Raw genomic sequence first — 19,892 nt, forward strand, 5'->3', positions numbered from 1 at the left:
GAAAAAGAACGTTTTTGCAGCTGCCTGAATGCACATTTGCCTAACACGCTTTAGAACAGTGGTGTCCAAAAACCCCAGATAAGGCTGCCGATACAACAGTGTAGGGAACAAAGACTCAGTGAGAGCCTGGGTCATCTGCTTTCTCGAGAGGCTGTACAGGTAATCTACAGAGAAACGCACAGTGAGAAAATTGAAAGTGTCAGCAACCTCCTTAAGGAATCCCCATAAATGCCCCTCACGAGCCTGCCCAGTTGGTGCGAATAAGTAAGGCAAATGTGGACTAAGGCGCCTAATGAGCACAGTTACAAGAAACGGACGGTTTGCCGATTTGAAAAAGAAAAAACGGGAGACAAGTTGATGCACAAACAAGTGAACAAGGCCCACTCCACCAGACTCTAAGGGAAGAAACAATTTGGCACGCCGCATGGGCTCCCATTGAGAGCGCCACACAAATGTTGCAAATATTCTGTGTATAACTTGTACTTTGCTCCTCGCACAATACAGGACTTGAAGGACATATGCAAAATTTGCAAACAAAAATATGTTACAGACCTGTGCCCTAGCAAACACTGAGAGTTCCCTACCCATCCAAGCCTGCGTTTGTCGCCGCATAGCTACGATTTGTGAATCCCAGTAGGCTGCGCTGTTACGAACTTGGTGCAGCGGAACCCCTAGGTACTGAAGAGGACTACAGTCCCAGCATATGCCTCCAAACTGGCTTGGTCTAGTGCCCCAGTGTCCCCACCAAAAACCTTTGGATTTATCTAAATTAAGGGCCGCGCCTGATACATCGCAAAACTGTTCAGTCAAGTGTAAAGCCTCAAGTACACTCTTTTTGTCAGAACAAAAGAGGGTTATATATCATCCGCGTAAGCTAAAATCTTAACTTCACATTGAGCCAGAGAGAAACCACGAATGGCTGCACTGTTAATTATACTGAGACAGAGGGGTTCCAGATATAAGCTGAACAACAGTGGAGACAGTGGACATCCTTGACGAACAGACGATTCCAGTGGTATTGGTTTCGTTAGTTCCTGATTAACAATTAGTCTTGTATACGAGTTCATATAGCACAGCCTTATGCCTTTGAGCAAAACGTCACCAATGTTTGCATTCTCCAAGACCGCGAACAAGAAATTGTGCCGAACTTTATCAAACGCCTTCGCCAGGTCAATTTGAATCAGAGCTACTTGGCCTGTCTCATCTGATACTGTCTCGATTACTGAACGCGCAATATGGATGTGTGTTTGAATACTGCGCCCTCTGATACCACGCACCTGATGCGAACCTATCAAGTCCATGATAACCAGCTGCAAACGAGAACAAAGGACCTTGGCAAAAATTTTGTAATCAACATTACAGAGGGAAATTGGACGATATCCTTCAACAGTTTTCAACCGATTAGTATCTTTGCTTTTGGGAATTAATATTGTGTGGCCTGAATAGAAAGTGGGAGGCAGGGAACCCAAATCATAAGATGCTTGGAATACTTCCATCAAAACAGGCGTTAGGCAAGGCGAAAATGTTTTATAAAATTCGCTAGTAATACCATCTGGGCCAGGAGATTTCTGGTTCTGAAGGTCTGAAATGGCTGATTTAATTTCTTCCAAAATGATGGGTCCCTCTACTACAGCACATTTCTCATCGTCTAGTCGAGGAAAGGACTTAAACAAGGAATTATATTCGAAACCCTGATTTGGATATTTACAACTGCCGAACAGCTTTCGATAATAATCATAGAAAGCAGCAAGAATACTAGGAGCATCACTATATGTGCAACCACCATACTGAATTTCCAATATTTCCTTCGTAAGATCATTCTCACTTTCATCACTGAGGGCCCGACGTGAAGGTTGCTCGTCAAGAAACCTTCGAGTCCTAGATCTTATTAGGGCCCCCTTGTATCTTTCCGTCGCAATTTGTTGAAGCTCTGCCTTTACGTTATTAATTTCTTCAACATAGGCACCCGGGCTAACCCTCTCTACCTCATGTAGCTCAGTTAGAGTGCGCCCAAGCTCACGAAGGTGGTGTCTCTTTAGGAACGCGATTCTTGCAGAGGCTTCAATTGCTAAGTTTTTGGTTTCCTGTTTGAAACCATTTTTGAAAAACTGACAGATCATGGCGTGACCATATGTCTTTCAAACAAGTAGGTACAGCACGCTTAAAGATTTCATCTGAGAGCAGACAGTTATTCATTTTCCACAATTCCCACCGAGGGTGAAGTATCTGCCGACTGTACCTCCCTACCTGAAGAGACACCATACAATGGTCACTGAAGAAGATGGGCCGCACCCAGTAACCAAACATATTTGCTAACATGTCTGCAGAAACATAAATTCTGTCAAGGCGGGCATTAGAGGAGAACTGAAAATGAGTGAAATGAATACTGTCGCCTTTTTCCTGCCCCACATCCACAAGGTTATATTCACAAGCCAAATCGTTAAGTAATGCAGCACTAGGGTCATATCTCTTACATAATGCTGATCGGTCCTCATCCCTACAAACACAATTAAAATCTCCCAACAACATAATTTTGCGATCTGTGCACAAATGATTAACTAATGAAAGAAAAAAATGCCTTCTGTCTCGCTGTTTTACAGGGGCGTAAACACAAATAATTCGCCACTGCACACCTGAGATTGTGAGGTCACAGCATATAGGTCGTCCCTCGCCATCTATGCAATAAGACATGGCTGTCATCTCTAGTGTTTTGGCCAGGAATAGCATACACCCTCCGGACAAGCCTCTAGCGTGGCTAACAATAATGTTATATTCCGGCAAAAACGGCTCAAGAGCAGCTTCCGTCTCTTCATCGGAGGACAACTTTGTTTCCTGAATTGCTGCTATAGACACACTCCATTTCTTTAACAGATGTCTTAACTGCTGCTGTCTCCGACGATTACGCATACCCCTGACGTTAAGGGTAGCTACTTGATATGCTGCGACTCTAGCCATTTTTGGTACTAGTCCTTTTAAACATCATCCCCTGGAATGGGGTGGCCCGCCAGCAAATTGGCGGCCTTTCGGGCAGACGTCGCCCTCCTCTTTAAAGTCACCCTTCCTATGGCCTCTACACAGTGTGCCTTCTGGCCAGCACCATAGACACACACCTCATCATCTGCGGGACGCTTCAAAGGCACTGTGTTGTCCATGTCCTCCTCTGACACACTCAAGGCTTCGGCCTACGAACCTGATTGGAGCACATCGCTCGCTGCCACACTGACAGCCGACAGAGAACCGGACGCACCAGAGGTCGGCGCCACAGACGGCTCACTGTTGCCCTCCAACGACGAAGGAGAATCAATGACGAAGGAGGATAGGCGAGCATCCACTGGCAGTATCTTCCCTATTGATTCCACAGGAGGCATATCCAGACGTCCTTCAATGACAGGTGGTTCTTGGGCAGCAAGCGCAGCACTCTGAGTGGCACTCACAGGCGGGCCCGGGTCCGGCGGTTTTGGCTCTGGAGACGCTGGTTCTTGATGGCCAGTCACTGCAGATTCTTCTGAGTTGGTGTGAAGTGCAGAAGGCTTCTGGTCCCCATCAATTTGAGGTTCACGACCTAACTCACCAGTTACATCAACAACCTCTCACACATCCATGATATGTTCAGACGCCACGTCATCTTCTCGTGACCACTGGCCTTGACGCAGTCTATCGGCATAACTTAATACACAGTTCTCCACAGTATGGCCAAAGCGCCGGCACTGGGTGCAACGAGGCGTTCGGCACTGACGCCGTACATGACCTACCCGGCTGCATCGAAGACACAGTGCAGGTCTCCCTGAGATAAGCACTAATGCCTGCACCCCATAAACATTAAGAGTGTGAGGTATTGTACTTGCTGACACTCCGTCCTTTAGCGTGAGGGAGATTTCATGGTTCGCCGTTTCCATGTGCTCCATCCCTGGGCACCGCCACTTTTCACGCTCCACAGATTGAATCGTTTCATAAGGCTCGAAAGCTTCCACAATCCTCCGGTGCTCCATATAGCGTGGAAGCCAAAAGAGCTTAACCTTGACATTCTTTGTATCCGGGTCGAACACCATGTACAGAAGTCCTTTCACAGGGAACTCTGCTTTGTTAATTAGCTTCTGCTTTGAAGAACTACTCTCGCAGGTAACCATCCACACGTGGCTCATTTGGTACTGACCAATGCACAAAATTTCCCGGAGGTCCAAAATCTGTGCAAGTGCGTCTCGAAAGTCAGGTGCTCGGTACGGGCGACCCTTAAGGTCGGCATGCACGAAAACGGTATTAAGGACAACATTACCGGTGGGCAGGCGTGGAAGGACAACTTTGTACGTTTCGGTAGTGTCCTGAGGAGTCGAAAGACCTCGGCCAACGGCCGATGCGCTGTTTCCAGCAAGCAACATTTTCAGGCTCAGCCGCCCAGAACGCCCTTCTTCCACAAGAAGAAGAAGAAGCACCATGCCGAGAACTGGGTTTTCTTGAAACATTTCCGCATTATTTGTCATGACCAGCATTTATAAGGTTGGCCCTTCATGTTTCGCAGTCTACAGGCCATTGCTACCGCTCTAACAATTGCAACTTCTTGATCATTTTAGCTTGCTGTCTGCTCTCACGACTTGCAATTAATGCTCTGGGTGCCTATGCGCGCTATTTTGTGCAGTGGAATCATTTTAACATGTGGAGTTTGATATCGCTGAAAAATTTACCAACGCCGGCTCTTGGGTGGTGCTCTGCTACCGTGGGCGTAATTTTCGCCGAACACGGAGCTTTAGTAGAAGCCTTCAAGGAAAAAAGTGCGACCAAGCTTCAATACCGGCAAGCGCCGCAGCGATGACCCTAATTGCGTGTAACTAAACCTTATTTGTATGCAAACATTGCGGGAAGCGTTGCGATGACCGAGGGCTCGGCTGCTTGATACGCAGAGTAAGAAGGAGCGTAAAAGCTTGAGAAACACGCCAAATATTATGTATTACAAGCGCTGTATGTTGTTGCTTTTTCTCGCATGGGCCCATAGCTCGGTAAACTACTCTGTTCCTGGTTTTAGTTTTTCTTTCTGCTGTTTAAACTGGGCCGTGGTGCAGGCTACGCTCGCCTGCGATTGAGCACACATTGAACATTTTGGCAGTAATCATTGTGTTAGAGTGCCCTTAAGATCAGCTGTGAAGTTGGATATGCATGGTAGCCCACATCATTCAATTCCTGCTTTAGGTGTGCGTTAATCGTCAGTGTGTCATGAGATCGAGGCGCGGCGGTCATTGTCTCTCTCGAAACGCTCGAAACGACCTATCGAAACATGGAAACTCTAGAAAAAAGATACTGCCTTTGTTTTCTTACAAATGCGCAATGACTTCGCAGCACAAAGCGCTTGCTTGAACTATATTTTTCATATGCTCCCCGATGGTCGATTGAAAGTACGCTGTTGCCCTGTTGGCCCCTGAGGGATGCTACTCCGGCTGACGCCGCAGGCCGCACCGGCTATACTGGGGCACTGGGACGAGTGCGGCCACAGCGCACATACTGCGCTTCTCCCAGTGCATCGCGGATGCCAGCGACACACCCAGCGTCAAAAGTCTAATCCCAGCGTTTTTCTCCCATCGCACCAGTGCAGCCAGTGTCTTCCCGTTACTGCTCCAGTGAATATCGCAGACCTCCAGCGTGCCCAGCAGATCCACTGCAAAACCAACGCGAAAATCTTACTGGTTTCGCACTGGAATCGATGGTTTTTGCGATAGGGTTGCCATCAGATTATTCTTAGACAGGATAAATTCTAGCCCGCTCTACCTGTCTCCTTGAAAAAATTCTGAGTTTCTAAATATGTGCTGAGCTTCTAAATATCGGAAAAACGAACTGCCCCGCGGCGGTGATGCAGTGGTTAGGACACTGGACGGCAAGGCTTATGAATGCAGGATCGAATTCAGGCTGCGGCGGCCGCTTTTCGAAAGTGGCGAAAAGCAAGGCACCCGTGTTCTATGCGCTCTCACTGCAATTCCAAGAGCCCAATGTGGTCAAACTTCACGCAGCCCTTTACTACAGCGTCTCATATATCGGGAGTCACTTTGGGATGTTGAACTCTATATAAAGTTGAAGCTAAGGCTGAAATACGAAGTTCTGAAAAGAAGTTTCGGTACACGTTTCATACTTGGACTCAAATCAAAGTTTGCCAATGTAATATGGGTATAATGATATAGAGATAAGTATATGCTTTTTTCAGGTGTCCCGATAGGCGTCAATAGGTCTAAAGGCGCTGATAGCAGATTTCAAAGAAGTTTTCTCATTTCACGGGGCTCTTATGATGTCGTTTTCGGCACAGAGTAGTCATGAACATTTTAGAACAAATTGTGAAATTGTGAAATCTCATTACTGTGGCGATTTATCTTCAAAGGAAGGCGAACTTGCAGCAACATGTTTTTCGTTTCGCAGAGCAACAGAAGTGGCGGCCGGTCGTTAAATATTAGCCAGCGATTTGAAGAAGTGTGCGACAAAGTATGCTGCGTCATTGCGAAGACAGTCTACGTTTAAGTCTCCTCGAATAATGTATGTTGTGCACCCGGACACCCCCAAAAGGCTCATGTAGGGCATTGTGCAGTTTTGTTTACAGTCTCATATGCTGCCGTATGGGATAAATGAGCTTGCTAATATCCTCACTCAAGTGATACATCTTAGACATAATGACTTTTAAAAGCCGTTGTCAAGCGCCATACGACAATGTGGATCAAACAAAAATCGCGCAATGCAGCAGGTGGCGACGCAGCCGGCGATGCCCACCGCGACGGCCTCCTGCTGCGGAGCGTCTGCTAGAGACGGCGCTGCTGGTGCATGGTCGTCCGCAAGTGTGCGCGGTCAGTTTATCGTCCTGTGAACAGTCCCGTAAACCGCCACATTTGCAGTACTTGCAAGGGCATGTAGTGTGCGCTGCTGCAATGTCGGACTAGGTAAAAAGATTCCCGGAATCGGATAAACAGCGCTACAATGAAAAGCTGTACATTTATGGCGGTGTGCACCCGGACCCATGTGGTATGCCTGAAACACATTAGGAAATCCTCCGAAGTGACGTGGGGCACTCTGCAACCGTTGGGCGTGAGAAATATTGTTGTGTATTTGATTTTTTTACTCCGAGTCGCTTCGCGGCAGAGACCATACTGGCATAAGTTCCTAAAGGCATACAATTATTTCAAATCACGTGGGTGTGCGCAAGGTCATCAAAGTGCATATATGTTTGGTAATTGTTTTCTTGTTTATTTTCTTTTCCCCGTGGTGTCGCTATGGTTCTAATAAAACCTTTCTGTGTGGTTTCCTTGTCTTGTTTCTTCCGTATGGCGCAGATCATGCAGCGTGTACACGGACGTGACGTCGGAATATAAAGCCTCTCAAAGTCTTAGCGTCCGAATTGCTCACAACATGCATGTATCGCGACGCAACTACATATGCAGTCATTTTAATACTTACCGCCTCTACTCAGCCAACATCGATGTTTTCAAAACAGAATGACGTCGTGCCTGTTATTTTGCGGTTTATTCCGCTCAATTGACAAAATGCACCGTGCCTCGACGGCATCATTACTGTCTTACGCGGCTCATACTCGTCGCCAGCACTTGGAATGTTTCTTTTTGTTTTGTTTTTTACTTCCGCAAAGCAACATGATGCCGGGTGAGGTACAACACGTTAAGAAAAAAAAAAGCCGCTTGGGCGACTCGCCTCCTGGGCGTGGGGGCTCTTCTGGAAGAGCGTCGTACGTGTTTATTGATAAATATGCTTTACAGAGATGTCAGACGCGACATTTCGTTCCATGGATATATATTCATGGGCTTAAAATAATGGACCAGCTCTTACAGAGACGACTGCTTTCGCAGGCGCAAAGTAAGGTTCTTTGCGAACCGTTCTTTACATATATTTTGTATGGGCCGCGCCTCCGCAATGCATTTCTAACTCAGATTTCAGACAACGAGGGGTTTTAAAAGTAGTTTGCCTCTACAGTGACCAAGTATGCTTTGTCAAAGACTTCATCAAAGCACTGGCCAAATTTTAACTGCCGGCCACCATTCTGGTTCTCTGCGAAATTGGAAAAAGATTGCGGTAGGTTGCGCTTACATGTGTTTCTGCGGATCGCCCTCCCAGCTGCACCCACATGAGCTTCGCGGTGTTTTAAAAATAATTCGCTCAGTGATGAGATCTCATACTTTTGCGATTATTTCTAGGGTGTTTATTGTTGCTGTGTCAAATAAGAATCTCATAGGTGCCGCCTGAAATGAGAAAACTGCTTTTAAATCTTTCGGTTCCAAGTAATCGTATGGGTGCTAACATCACTTTTCAACCCCAGTCGGCCCAGCCTGGAGCCAGAAGCACCACTGCCTCAGGCTACGTCACATATCAGCGTTGGCCTGTACGAAGCGAAACCCGCAGGGCGTTCGCTCCAGGCTTCGGTGCGGCGCATTTCATTTGGCGCCTCTTCGAAAGCCCCACCACACAGCATATAGAAGCAGACCTAGTAGGCATCAGCGGTGTTTGAAATTGGTTTAGAGGAAAGCAAAATAGCAGTAGCTGTCACAATTTTCCGCGGACACCTTAATCGAGCCGCAAAGAAATAGGAAGCCGAGAGTGAAAACGAGATTAGAGGTGCCGTAGTGGAGAGCTTCGGACCACCGCGCAACAGATGCTTTCCCCTTATCGCATTTTAGTTGTCCAAAATGCCCCTACAGTTTTATTTCGTTCAGATCACTCAATTCGCTCACCTATTTCTTCGCCCCAGTGCATGTGGCTGCGATGGAACTCATAGCTCAATCGTGTCGGTCCATGGCAACCAACGCATGTCTTGTACCAAAATAAAATCAAGACTTCCTTCGAAATATCCTCGCCAAGTAGAAACTCTTTGCCACCGGCGTCGTCTAAATTGCGCATACACAAATGGATTGCGCTACCGTTTCGGTGAAATTAACAGCCCATATTGTGACAACTGTGGCTGCATTGAAACTGTGGAACATACCCTACTTGGGTGCACTACGTACGCTGACAAGCGTGCAAACTATGAACACAGCATGAAGAAGCTCTCCTCAGTGCCTTTAACAATGAACAGTATTTTAGGTCCCTTACCCTGCCCTAGGCAACAGACTTGCGATAAACGTTTTATTTACATATTTGAAAGACATTCGACTCCTTGAGAAACTCTTGAGAAATTCACCTCGCATGTTTCCCTCAAACATTTTGCAAGCTGTGAACTCTATAAGCACATTTGTCGGATCATGCATTTTATTATTTGATTTTATATTATTACTCCACGAAGCACCTTAACACGTATTTAATGGCTGCGTTTTCTCTCCCCCTTCAATTCTATTATTTCCCTCACCATTCTTTTTTCAATCTTTCCCTCGCGAATTCCCCTACCCACACAGAGTTGCATGCCAGCGAAATCTAAACGCCGGCAAAATTCTCTGTTTTTCTATTAAAGAGTCTCTCTTCCTGTCTCTCTTGTACCAAAAAACACCCAATATGTAGCCCGCGCACTCACTCAGCGGGCACCAGGCGTCACATAGAGGATATTTTCCTAGACAAGAGTCCACGTTTTTGATATTCGAAACATTTGCTGGCATAAATAGAGCTTAGAAATTGTTAGTACAATAGCCAGCAGCTTGTGTGCGAAGTAGAAGTAGCCGCCGACGGCTCCTCGCGCCGCCCGTGAGGATATATCCCGACATCGGATGGCTTCACGAATGACACTAGCCGAGCTAACGCTCTATACGCGACTGCCCAAACAGACCACCGCCTGTTGGGGTAATAGCTTTATCCAGTCATATAATCAGGACTACTCGCTAATGATATTGTTACGTGGTGACAAGCAAAGTGACGGCACAACATGGTGACATGGTGAAGGATGGTTTAATATCTGCCCTAGCGCGAGGGATCCTCTCGCGTCACTGCCGATCTTCTTCGCAACACTCCCCGGGGCCACCGAGCGATTGTCCCGATCGTTTCATTGAAGTCGATGGTGACATGATGATGTAGATGTTCAAGAAAAGATGGAAGAGAATAATACGCTTGCCACCACAATAACGATGAACGTGATGCTGCTTGTGTGATCCGCCTCCCCTGGAGCTTTTCAATCATCCGCCACCAGAGGCCATAAGACCGATGGCTCGTGGTCGCGATGAGTGGCTGGGCGAGGGTTGCGTGTACATGTTGATTCCTTTGGGTCCTTCGGGTCCTTCGAGTTCTTCGTCTAAGGTCTGGTTGGTCTGTCTGTTCTCCTTCGCGGCGGAAGTTGATCGAATCTGAGCAGGAAGAGCTGGGGCGAAGCTGCTCGTCGATGTCGCAGGGCCCTCAGTCGGTGATCCCGGCGTACAAATGGCGTCGATGCTTCAAAGTGAGGATGGGGATGACATACCTCGCACCTCCAACCAAAATGTTACGTGGTGACAAGCAAAGAGATGGCACAACATGACGACAGGTTGAAAGATGATTCAATGTCAGGGCTAGCACGAGGCCTTCTCTTGCGCCACTGCCGATCTTGTTCTTCGCAACAGTATTTTAGTGCAGGAGCCTACTTATCAATAACTCCAGCTGAGAATGTGGGGGACGGCCTCATGGTTGAATATATTTAAAATAACTAAACAAGCAAAAAATATTAGAACGTTCGAGAGTGCCCGCGATCGCAGCAAAGTCCAAGCGTCATGCCTCCAACATTAGGCATTAGGCATTTCATCCAACCTAGAGCAACAAACACGAAGCGGAAAAATACATGAAAAATCGATAATGAATTGTGGTTTACGGGGGTGGCTTTGTACAAACAGAACAGTCGGACAGCCGAGGTCACTTCGTCCAGCATGCTTTTTTTTTCAATATGCCGGTTAGTTTCGCCTCGTCGTCACTATGCGTAGATGTGGGCTCTTTGCGTTATTATTACAAATCCAAAATGCCGTGATTCTTAATCAAACTTGCATGATACCAAGCTTTGCGCACAGTTGGATTGTTTTTATAAAAGCACTTCTATAAAAACATTTTGGCACTTTACAGGATCACTGAAGGCCACGAGCATGTCATCGAAATGTTTACATTGAGAAGAAATCCGTTTACCGTTTATTAGATTTGGTATTCTTCAAAGCTTAGACAATGCTGTGGAAAGGGAGGGTAAAGTTCCCATCTGTAGGTTATATATAGTATTCAAATTTGATTATCTGAATGCCTTAAGTACACAACGAAAAGGAAAAGAAATTATGATTGTAGGAAAGAGCTTCTAGTGGAAGGATATAAAAGTTAGCTATCCTTAAAAGCAAATATTTTAAAAACAAAAACTGCACTAATATGTGCACCACTCAACTCACCAAATGTATGCGCTGAGATTGGAAGTTCTGCGCATTGTCCTCAAAGAGAACAGCTGAAACACTCCCGACAAAGACCACAAAGGCACAAAACGACAGGGTGAACATTTTGGTTTTGGTAATTTAGAAAAAATGAAGTTTGAGCATCCACGCACTGCTTGAAAACCTTAACTCAAATTTCCGGTGTTCTGACTTAGAAACCTCTAAAGGCGTGAAAGACATGCGCAACTGAAACGGAAGCCAAAGCGTGGCAAGAAGCTACATTCAAATAGGGCAAAGCCTTTTCCTTACATATATTATATGACGCTTATGGGTGAAAAGCTTTCCTTAACATTCGTATTGCAAGTTTCATTTCTCAAAAAATTGGGTTTCGTAGTAACAGCAGCATAAGGGTCGTACTTGTTATAAGAAATGCTAATTCGCATAAGATTTTATTTCCATATAGATAGAAATTTGCTAATCTAAAGCTGCGGCATAAATGTAGAACAATTATGCAGAAGTTGCGTTGCCATCTTTACCATAGATTATAATTCTCCTGGCGGGAATCTATTCTTGAAAATTCTAACATTGGCGTAGAATACAAAATTGCTTTTTTGCATCAACTAAGAAATGACAGAAATAATTGTGAAGTTCTTTTCATAATTAAGGTAATGCAATGTTTTGATATTTTGTACATGTGCTTTCAGCCACTACATAAAGACGTGCCGCTGTAAGATTGACGCAAAATGTTTACAAGAAATGGCCAACAATTAACAACAGAAAACACTGTTGGGAATTTGTTGAAAACATTTTTCTTCAGTTCTAGAGTGGCACGACTTCATGCTGTTGGGGGATGCACATTGTATATATAAGCCCAAAAATGTGAGGAACAAATTCTCAGAAACTAGCGAAGAGCAGAAAAGATTCAGAGCTGCCGCGTGGCTCAGCAGTGAAGATGGGCGACTACTGAACAGTAGTACCCGGGCTCGAACTTGTTCGCTGGTGGTTGCGGGTTCAATGGAGGCGACGCGGCGGTGTGCTGTATGTGGCCAGGAAAGGTTAAAAACCCATATGGCCGAAATTACTCCATAGCCATACACAACATGACCTCTTTCGGCTTTCACTCCCACATTCCTTCTTTGTCTTGTAAGCCGATTCAGGTCTCCACGGAGAAAGACTGACATAGTGCTTCACCTTTTGTATATATCAATTTATGTACTTATTCATACGATCCAAAACACATGTAATTAAAAAAGCTTAAATAAGGACAATAATGCGACATTTGAAATGTATTGTACGTAATATAATAAGCAGTTCCGGAAAAGTATAAGGATTGTATGTTGAGCCCGATTGCGATAGCTGGGACTGAGCTGTTAAGTCAGTGACTGCAGCGAACGATACAAAACAATAAAAATATATTTTGAAACTATCAAAACGAGTTATTGTACGCAGGTTCAATATGCATTTGTGTTTGCCTGTGGAGGACGCTTCAGATAGCATGAATGTCTACACAGTCAAGCTGATAATCCCGACAACGTGACGGTTTTAAATCTCTATTGAGATACCACGAGATATACAATAGATATATTCCAGATACATATACATACATTTACATAATATATATACACATATATATATACAATAGATATACATATCCTCAATTCCTAGATATACAATTTAGGAATTCAGGATATGTGTTATGTTTGATTCTGTTAAATATGTCATCAAATATACGACTATATTTCCAGATTCTAAAAGTCAGTAGGAGCTACCGGCTGTTTAACGCACGTCTTTCGTGTATTGCACCCAATAAATTACAAACTAATCAAAATATTCAGTTAAGGCACTTAGCTTTATGAATTTATACAGACTCTATGGGAAAGTAGTCACCGTTATAGAACATATTCTTTTTCTAAGATTTGGGCAATCTGACTTTTTATGAGCGAAGCTGTGGGGGAAAGTAAGAACATATGAGGTAAGCACCCAGGGGTAGGTTTTAAAAAACAATCTCTAAGCAAAATAAAATATTTACGATATAGGAGGCGTGCATGAAGCAAATAATAGAAAACATCATTTAGTAATGTAGAAATATAAAGTGTTTTTGTTTATTGTTTGAACATTGATCTAATGCTATTGCTCATTTCAAACCCATTGCAATAATTCCACTTATATTGCTAGGACAATAACGTTAACAATTACACGAAACTCGGCTCCATTCCGGAAGTTCCCCTAGTGTTCTTTATACGGTGTTTTCCTGATGTAATACCTATCAATAAAAACTGTTATGCGTTGACGAGTGGGATGTTAAAATAACTTGCACGAAGATAACGTTAGAGCATCAGCAGAATAGGACATTTGTTTTATTTCTATTTCTAAAGATTATTTCAGAGAGCCTTCGGCCATCCAGCACCGCACATAATTAAAGGCCTAAGTCATAAAGAAAAACTCAAGAAGGCCTGCATATTGCATATCAGTTCAAAAAACATGTATTTTAACAGATTTGATTTTTTTGTTGAATCAGGTAAAAATGAGACCTAAAGATTTTTCTTGTATCGATATGCCTAAATGTAGACAGGCAAGTTTGGCGAGCACGTAGACTGCTTTGGTTCTTGGAAAACCAGAAACCTCGTGCCCCTCCCCACCTCCTAAAAAATCCGGTATTATCACATTCCGCCTTAGTTTTGCCAAGGTAGCTGTTTCCCGATATGTTTAGCGATGTTTGAAATTGTTGATCGGGTAAGAAAAGTCCGTTTTGCGGAACACGGTAATTATGCCATATTCAGGTTTCAGATGTTTTATTTCTTGACTATATCTGAGTGCCTAGGATCCTACTTGTATTCATGATGCCAAAGCAGTCGGAAGCTTCTACAAAGATGTCAGATCGCAATGGGGTAAGTAAAAATACCGAATATCATACTGATGGGCGACTTCAATACCAAGTAAGGCAAAAAAACAGGCTGGAGATCAGACAGTGGGTAGGTTGTACCTAGGCTTTGATTCTTGGAATAGCTGGCGGGATTCATTAAGGCGGCAGTGTAGGCATGTTGATAACACATGTCAAACAAAAATAGCGGGGTGCAGGGCTGGGACAAGAAACGACACAACCACCGGGCGGTAAATGTACACGATATGGCGATACATTGCATACGCGCAGGAGGGAAACAATTTCAATAATTTCATAAATAATCTAATTTCTTTCTAAATAGTCCAACAAACGATTTTACGACGCACATATCACATAAGCTATCTATGGCTTTTTGATTCAAAGATTCCTTTAGTACGTTTGCAATGGCTCTTACTTATGACATTGTGTGCTTCATAGGTACACAATCTTCACAATGTATGCAGTGTACATCCAGAAAACCACCTTTTTTCTATTTTACATTGTGACGGTGCTCCCGCAGAAGTTCGTTATTTTTTTTGGCATGCAAATTATGAGCTGTAAACAATTGATTCCATACAATAAACGATCATCGTTTTATGCTTCGTGGGTACACCCACCCTTTTTCGTAGGACCAAGTTTTCTCAAATGGACAGTTTCTGCAGCTTTTCAAGGGCTGACAAAATTTCTTTGGCATTGGCTGTTTGTCCAATCATTCAAGAAATAGGAAGAGCCGTGAGTATATGGAATGATAGCAAGTTTTGTTTGTTTGCAGAAAGAGGAGGTGGGACATCTTCAAGGGAACCAATCTGCTTCAGAAGGATTTCGGCAATACTTGCAAGGACAATCAAAAGAAACCTGGTATCAGTTAGCCTGTGTACTTGCTCAGAAAAACTTGCGGTTATTAGCTGAGGGCAGGACTTTTCAAGGCATTAGATGCAGAACTTTAGAATTCCCCTCTTAACAAGCTAGAAATGCACAGAATGATAAGGGTGCAGTTGCTTGTTGAATCGTGGCTCATATTTCAGTAAATCTGCACATCCTGAAATAAAAGAAATAAAAGAAACTATATTATCTAAAAAACCGTCGAAATTGTTTGCATCCTGCGTCTGCGCAATTCATCGCTCCGTATTTAATATTTACAGCCCCACGGTTCACAATAAACAATTGGACTTCAGCGCTCATGTGTGTTCATTCTCGTCCCTGTCCTGTCTCTGCGCTTTTTTGTGACATTGCTAGTCATTAGTTTAATTTTCAGAGAGTAATAACTTTAGAATCATGAATACCTTCATCAGCATAAGGAAGAACCGGAAATCTACATGAAAAAGCCCTAAAGGTGACCAAAACATGCTGAGCGCACTGTTTAATCAACACTCCAGAAATGCGAAAGCCTGAGCGTTGCTGCTGCACAGGGTGCGTCATGTATTTTTTCATTATCATTATCAACTATAATGCAATGTCAATATTATCGCTACTAATACATCATTATTATTATGAGTAATTGCAGCGTCATTGTCATCGCTACTACCATCCTCATGATAGAAAAGCAGAAGTATGACATGCTTTTCATGGTCTCGGGCGTGGAACAGTTCGCTAAAGCGCTCGCAGGTGATCCGAGGGATGGATATTCGATTTCCGGTGTAGACAGCATTTCATTTTGAAGCAAAATCTTCCTTACGCCAGGTTGTTCGAGCCTTCGGGTATGCACGGTTTTTACCTTGAGGAAGATATAGAGGTCAAACTTCTGTGCTAAGCATGGTAGTCGCCAGGTGACTGGAAGGTAGTCACATAGGCCACCAAGTGGCCTATAACCACGGTCAAGGCCAAGGTCATGTGAGGTGACGTTAGTGTTATGTGTGAGTAGAGGGCGCTAGAGGATCGATTGGGTCAAGGTCGTATGAGGTGACATCAGTGTGATGTGTGGTGCATAATCACGGAGGCCCCCAAGTAACCTATGACAACTGTTAGGGTCAAAGTTACGTGAGGTGACGTCAGTGTGACGTGACGCTGAGGGAGCTAGAGGAGCGATACTGTAAATGACATTCAAGGTCACAGAGGTGGAATCAGTGTGACGTATAAGTAGAGGGTACTAGAGGGCCGATACGTGTATAGCTCCCGGGCTTCTTCCTAGGCTAGCACACTGCGTAAGATGGAGGAGGACGAACACCTTGCTACAGTAGCGCGTCGGAACGGGAAGAAGGCACGTCGGAATGAGCCCCTGAAAAAACGGCGTGCCGAAGAGAGCGATGAAGAATGGGTTTTACGTTTGGAGAAATGCACAATGTATTTAATCGAAGCTTGGAATTAAGGGTAGCCATGTACATGAAGCTTTCGCTTCCCTCCAGTGTTAGCGAACTGAAGCCACCAGGTACATTTTTCTGATAACGCCGGCATGACGTCAGTTGATTTACGCCTACAGTGAGACCGGACTGACGCCGACATTATCTACCATTAAAGGTTTTCCCCTTAAGACTGAAACTTCATACTGTACTGTAACCCTTGTATTATCCTAGTACGCGTAATCGGAAAGGCACGAGGCAGTGACCAAATGATGGTATGGTCTCAAATATTTCTACAGTTGAAGTGGACACAAAGCAGATTAGTAAGGAAGAAGTCCATAAGAAAATTAGCTATGAGATAGAAGAAACACAATTCAATATCCCGCTACAGAATAAATAATCAGATTTAACCGAGGAGGACAACCTAAGTGTAACATTATTGAAAGATATCGTCAGATATATCATTACTGAAGCCTTAATAGAAGTAGGAGGTTTGATAGAGCAGATACTGGTAAATTATCCAGCCAGATGAAAGATTTCATAAAAAAATCGAAGTATGAATAACTCCAACCCCACAGGCAGGAAGAACAGGCAGATATGTTAATTAAAACTAATCAACATATGCAAAGTGTCTGACTTAAATAAGTATACCACTGCTGAAAATCGAATGTTACCAAAAGACCGGTAGCAGTTTTAATATGGTTAAATGATTGGTCGTAGTCTAACATCAGGTGTATGTTAAGGTAAAGGTGGGCAATATTATCACTAATATGGACAAGATAATTAAAGCAGTCGAGGAATTCTATACTAATTTACAGTAGCCAAAGTAGTCAGAGAAATAATGATATTGGCAGTAGTGGAGAGCAATCCGATATTCCGCCAGTAGTGAATGACGAGGACAAGAAGGCTCTAGGGCTGGTGCTATGAATAAGGGAAAAGCATCTGGGGAGGATCAGATAAATGCAGATTTTTTGGGACGCGGTGGTATCGTACTAGAACATGTTACACTGGCCACCCTGTATATGCAACGGCTGTTGTTATCAATGGTACAGGAAGCATGAAAGTACGCAAACATTATCTTGATTCTCATTAAAGGAGGCACAATAAGGTTGCAAAATTACAGAGCAGTCAGTTCACTATCCGTTACGTACAAGGTATTTAGTAAGGTATTTGCCAATAGAAACAGAGCAACAAGTAACTAGAATGAAGCACAGGAAAAAGCATGTTTTCTGAAAGGATATTCTACTGCGGATCATATCCATATTATCAGGCAGATAATGAAAAAGTGCTTAGAATATCAGGCCCTATACATCGCATCCAAAAATACCAACAATTTGACTAAGTCGAAATTTTGGCAGTCATGCAGGCCTTTCGAAATCACGGTGAAGATGAGCGATATCTGAAAGTACTGGAAGATATCATTAGTTGCTGCAATGGAGCGATACCTTCACTTAAAGCGAGTAATTAAATATCCACAAGGAATGGTGTTAGACAACAAGAGACGATCTCCTCCATACTATTCACAGCTTGGTTAGAGGAAGCCTTCAGAGACATATAGTGGAGCAGTTACGAATACCGGTAGATGACGAATGCCCACTAATCTTTGATTCGCTTAAGACATTGTTCTGCTAAGTAACTGAGGTGATGAACTGCAAAGAATGAATAATGACCTAGTGGAGATGAGCCACAGACACTCGTCATCGGGTCTGCACAAATATATTTTGGCAGGACCCACTGTGCCAGGCGACAACGGGACTGCGAACCACCGGCATTCAGTCCTGTAGCCAGGTAGGACGAACTGCGCGTGCTTGGTAGGCGTGCTGAGGCTGTCATCTTCTTCTTGGACGAGACGACGATGGCATGCCACAGGGCTCCCCTCTAGCGATGAAACCATGAGCGAAGGGGAATGGCGAAAAGCGGACACTGGGAGTGTGAACTATAGGCGGCGAGAAATGGCATGATCGAGATGAGTTGCAGTGCGCAGCTTGCGATGATATCTGAGTCAGTGCGGGCGGGTTTAAGGCGATCAACGGAGATCGTGTCCTTCCGGCCGTTGATATTCAGTAGAAGGTACTTAAGAGCACGCCGGAGCACAAGGTACGGACCACCCTATAGCGGCCGTAAGGGTGGACGTACAGCGTCATGGCGAACGAAGACGTGTGTGCTGCTGCAGGTCGGGGGGGAACGTAGATACGACGGGAATGCTGGCGCTGACGTGGAAGAATAACATTGCCCATAGCGCTACGTAGTCCGCAGGTGTAATATGTGACGTCAGGAGGCGTGGGTGGTGAGGGCTCGAAGAGCTCGCTAGGGACACGGAGAGTGGTGCCAAACCCTGCTGCAGAGATGGAGGAGTCACTGCGAAGTAAGATGCGGAGACCAAGTAGTACGAAGGATAGGCGCTCAATCGATGGTGCAGGGAAAGCGGACGCCGTAAGTGAAGCTTTCAAATGCTGGTGATAATGTTCAAAGATATCATTCGAAGTAGGATGTTAAGAGGTCGTCTTAATGTGGTTGACACCGAGGAGCCGAGATAGGTTAGCAAATAATGCTGAGTCAAACTGACGACCGCAATCAGTCGTAATGGTGGAAGGAACGCCGTAGCGGCTTATTCAAGTGTGATGAGTGCTCTTGAGACCGACTCCGCTGTTTTGTCCAGAAGGGGCTTTGCTTCAGGTCGTCTCGTGAACCTGTCAATGCAGGTTAATAGGTAGCAGTTGTTCCCGCATGGAGGAAGAGGACCGACAATGTCGACGTGCAGATGGCTATAGCGGGCTTCCGGGGACAGTAAGGATCCAAGAGGAGTCGCAGTGTGTCGGTGCACCTTTGCTGGCAGCTGAGGCACGTGCGCGAAATGTGCGAACATAAAGAGTCGTGACGAGGCGCTGAGTTGCGCGGATGCCAGGATGGGCAAAATAATGGAGGACATCAAAGACGGTTTGGCGGTATGATGGAGGCACGTAGGGGCGAGGGCGACCGGTCGACGTATCACAGACGAGAGGGCCGGCGCCGTCTGAGAGCAAGACGTCTTCCAATACCAGAGAGGTGTTGCGCGTGCGAAGCCGTTGCAGCTCAGCATCGGCTCGTTGATCAGCAGCCATAGCCGTGAAGTTTATGATCGGCCGTTCATCGCCCGTCGCATTGACTTCGGCGCGAGCAAGAGCATTGACAACTATGTTCGACTTGCCGCTGACTTGGCGAATGTCACAGGTAAACTCAGAAATTTAGGATAGCTGCCTGATTTCCCGAGGAGCATAGGAGGAACTGCTGGATGCCGGGGCAGACGTCAGAGGTTGTCTTCTTCTTCGCCGAGATGACGATGGCATGCCACAACCTAAACAGGAAAAGTAGACAGGGAGGCCTAAATTATTCTTCAGAAGAGTAAGGTATTTCACCCACGGGAAGGAAAAGGAGGTTACAATAGCTAGCGAAGTACAGGAAGTTGTAGGTGAATATGTTTTCTTAGGAGCG

General features: G+C 44.8%; 1 long non-coding RNA gene across 1 annotated transcript in view; it reads right to left on the bottom strand.

Annotated features, from left to right (window-relative positions):
• Positions 1 to 11,518, bottom strand: part of LOC146195024 (uncharacterized) — a 36,852-nt gene extending 25,334 nt beyond the window's left edge. The window contains exon 1 of the long non-coding RNA XR_014705525.1: positions 11,286 to 11,518. This is a non-coding gene — a long non-coding RNA (uncharacterized LOC146195024). The remainder of the gene's footprint in view (positions 1 to 11,285) is intronic.
• Between the last annotated feature and the right edge of the window lie 8,374 nt (positions 11,519 to 19,892).

The sequence above is a fragment of the Amblyomma maculatum genome, chromosome 3 (genome assembly GCF_055883805.1).
Source record: "Amblyomma maculatum isolate TAMU_Amacu chromosome 3, ASM5588380v1, whole genome shotgun sequence".
Classification (NCBI taxonomy): domain Eukaryota; kingdom Metazoa; phylum Arthropoda; class Arachnida; order Ixodida; family Ixodidae; genus Amblyomma; species Amblyomma maculatum.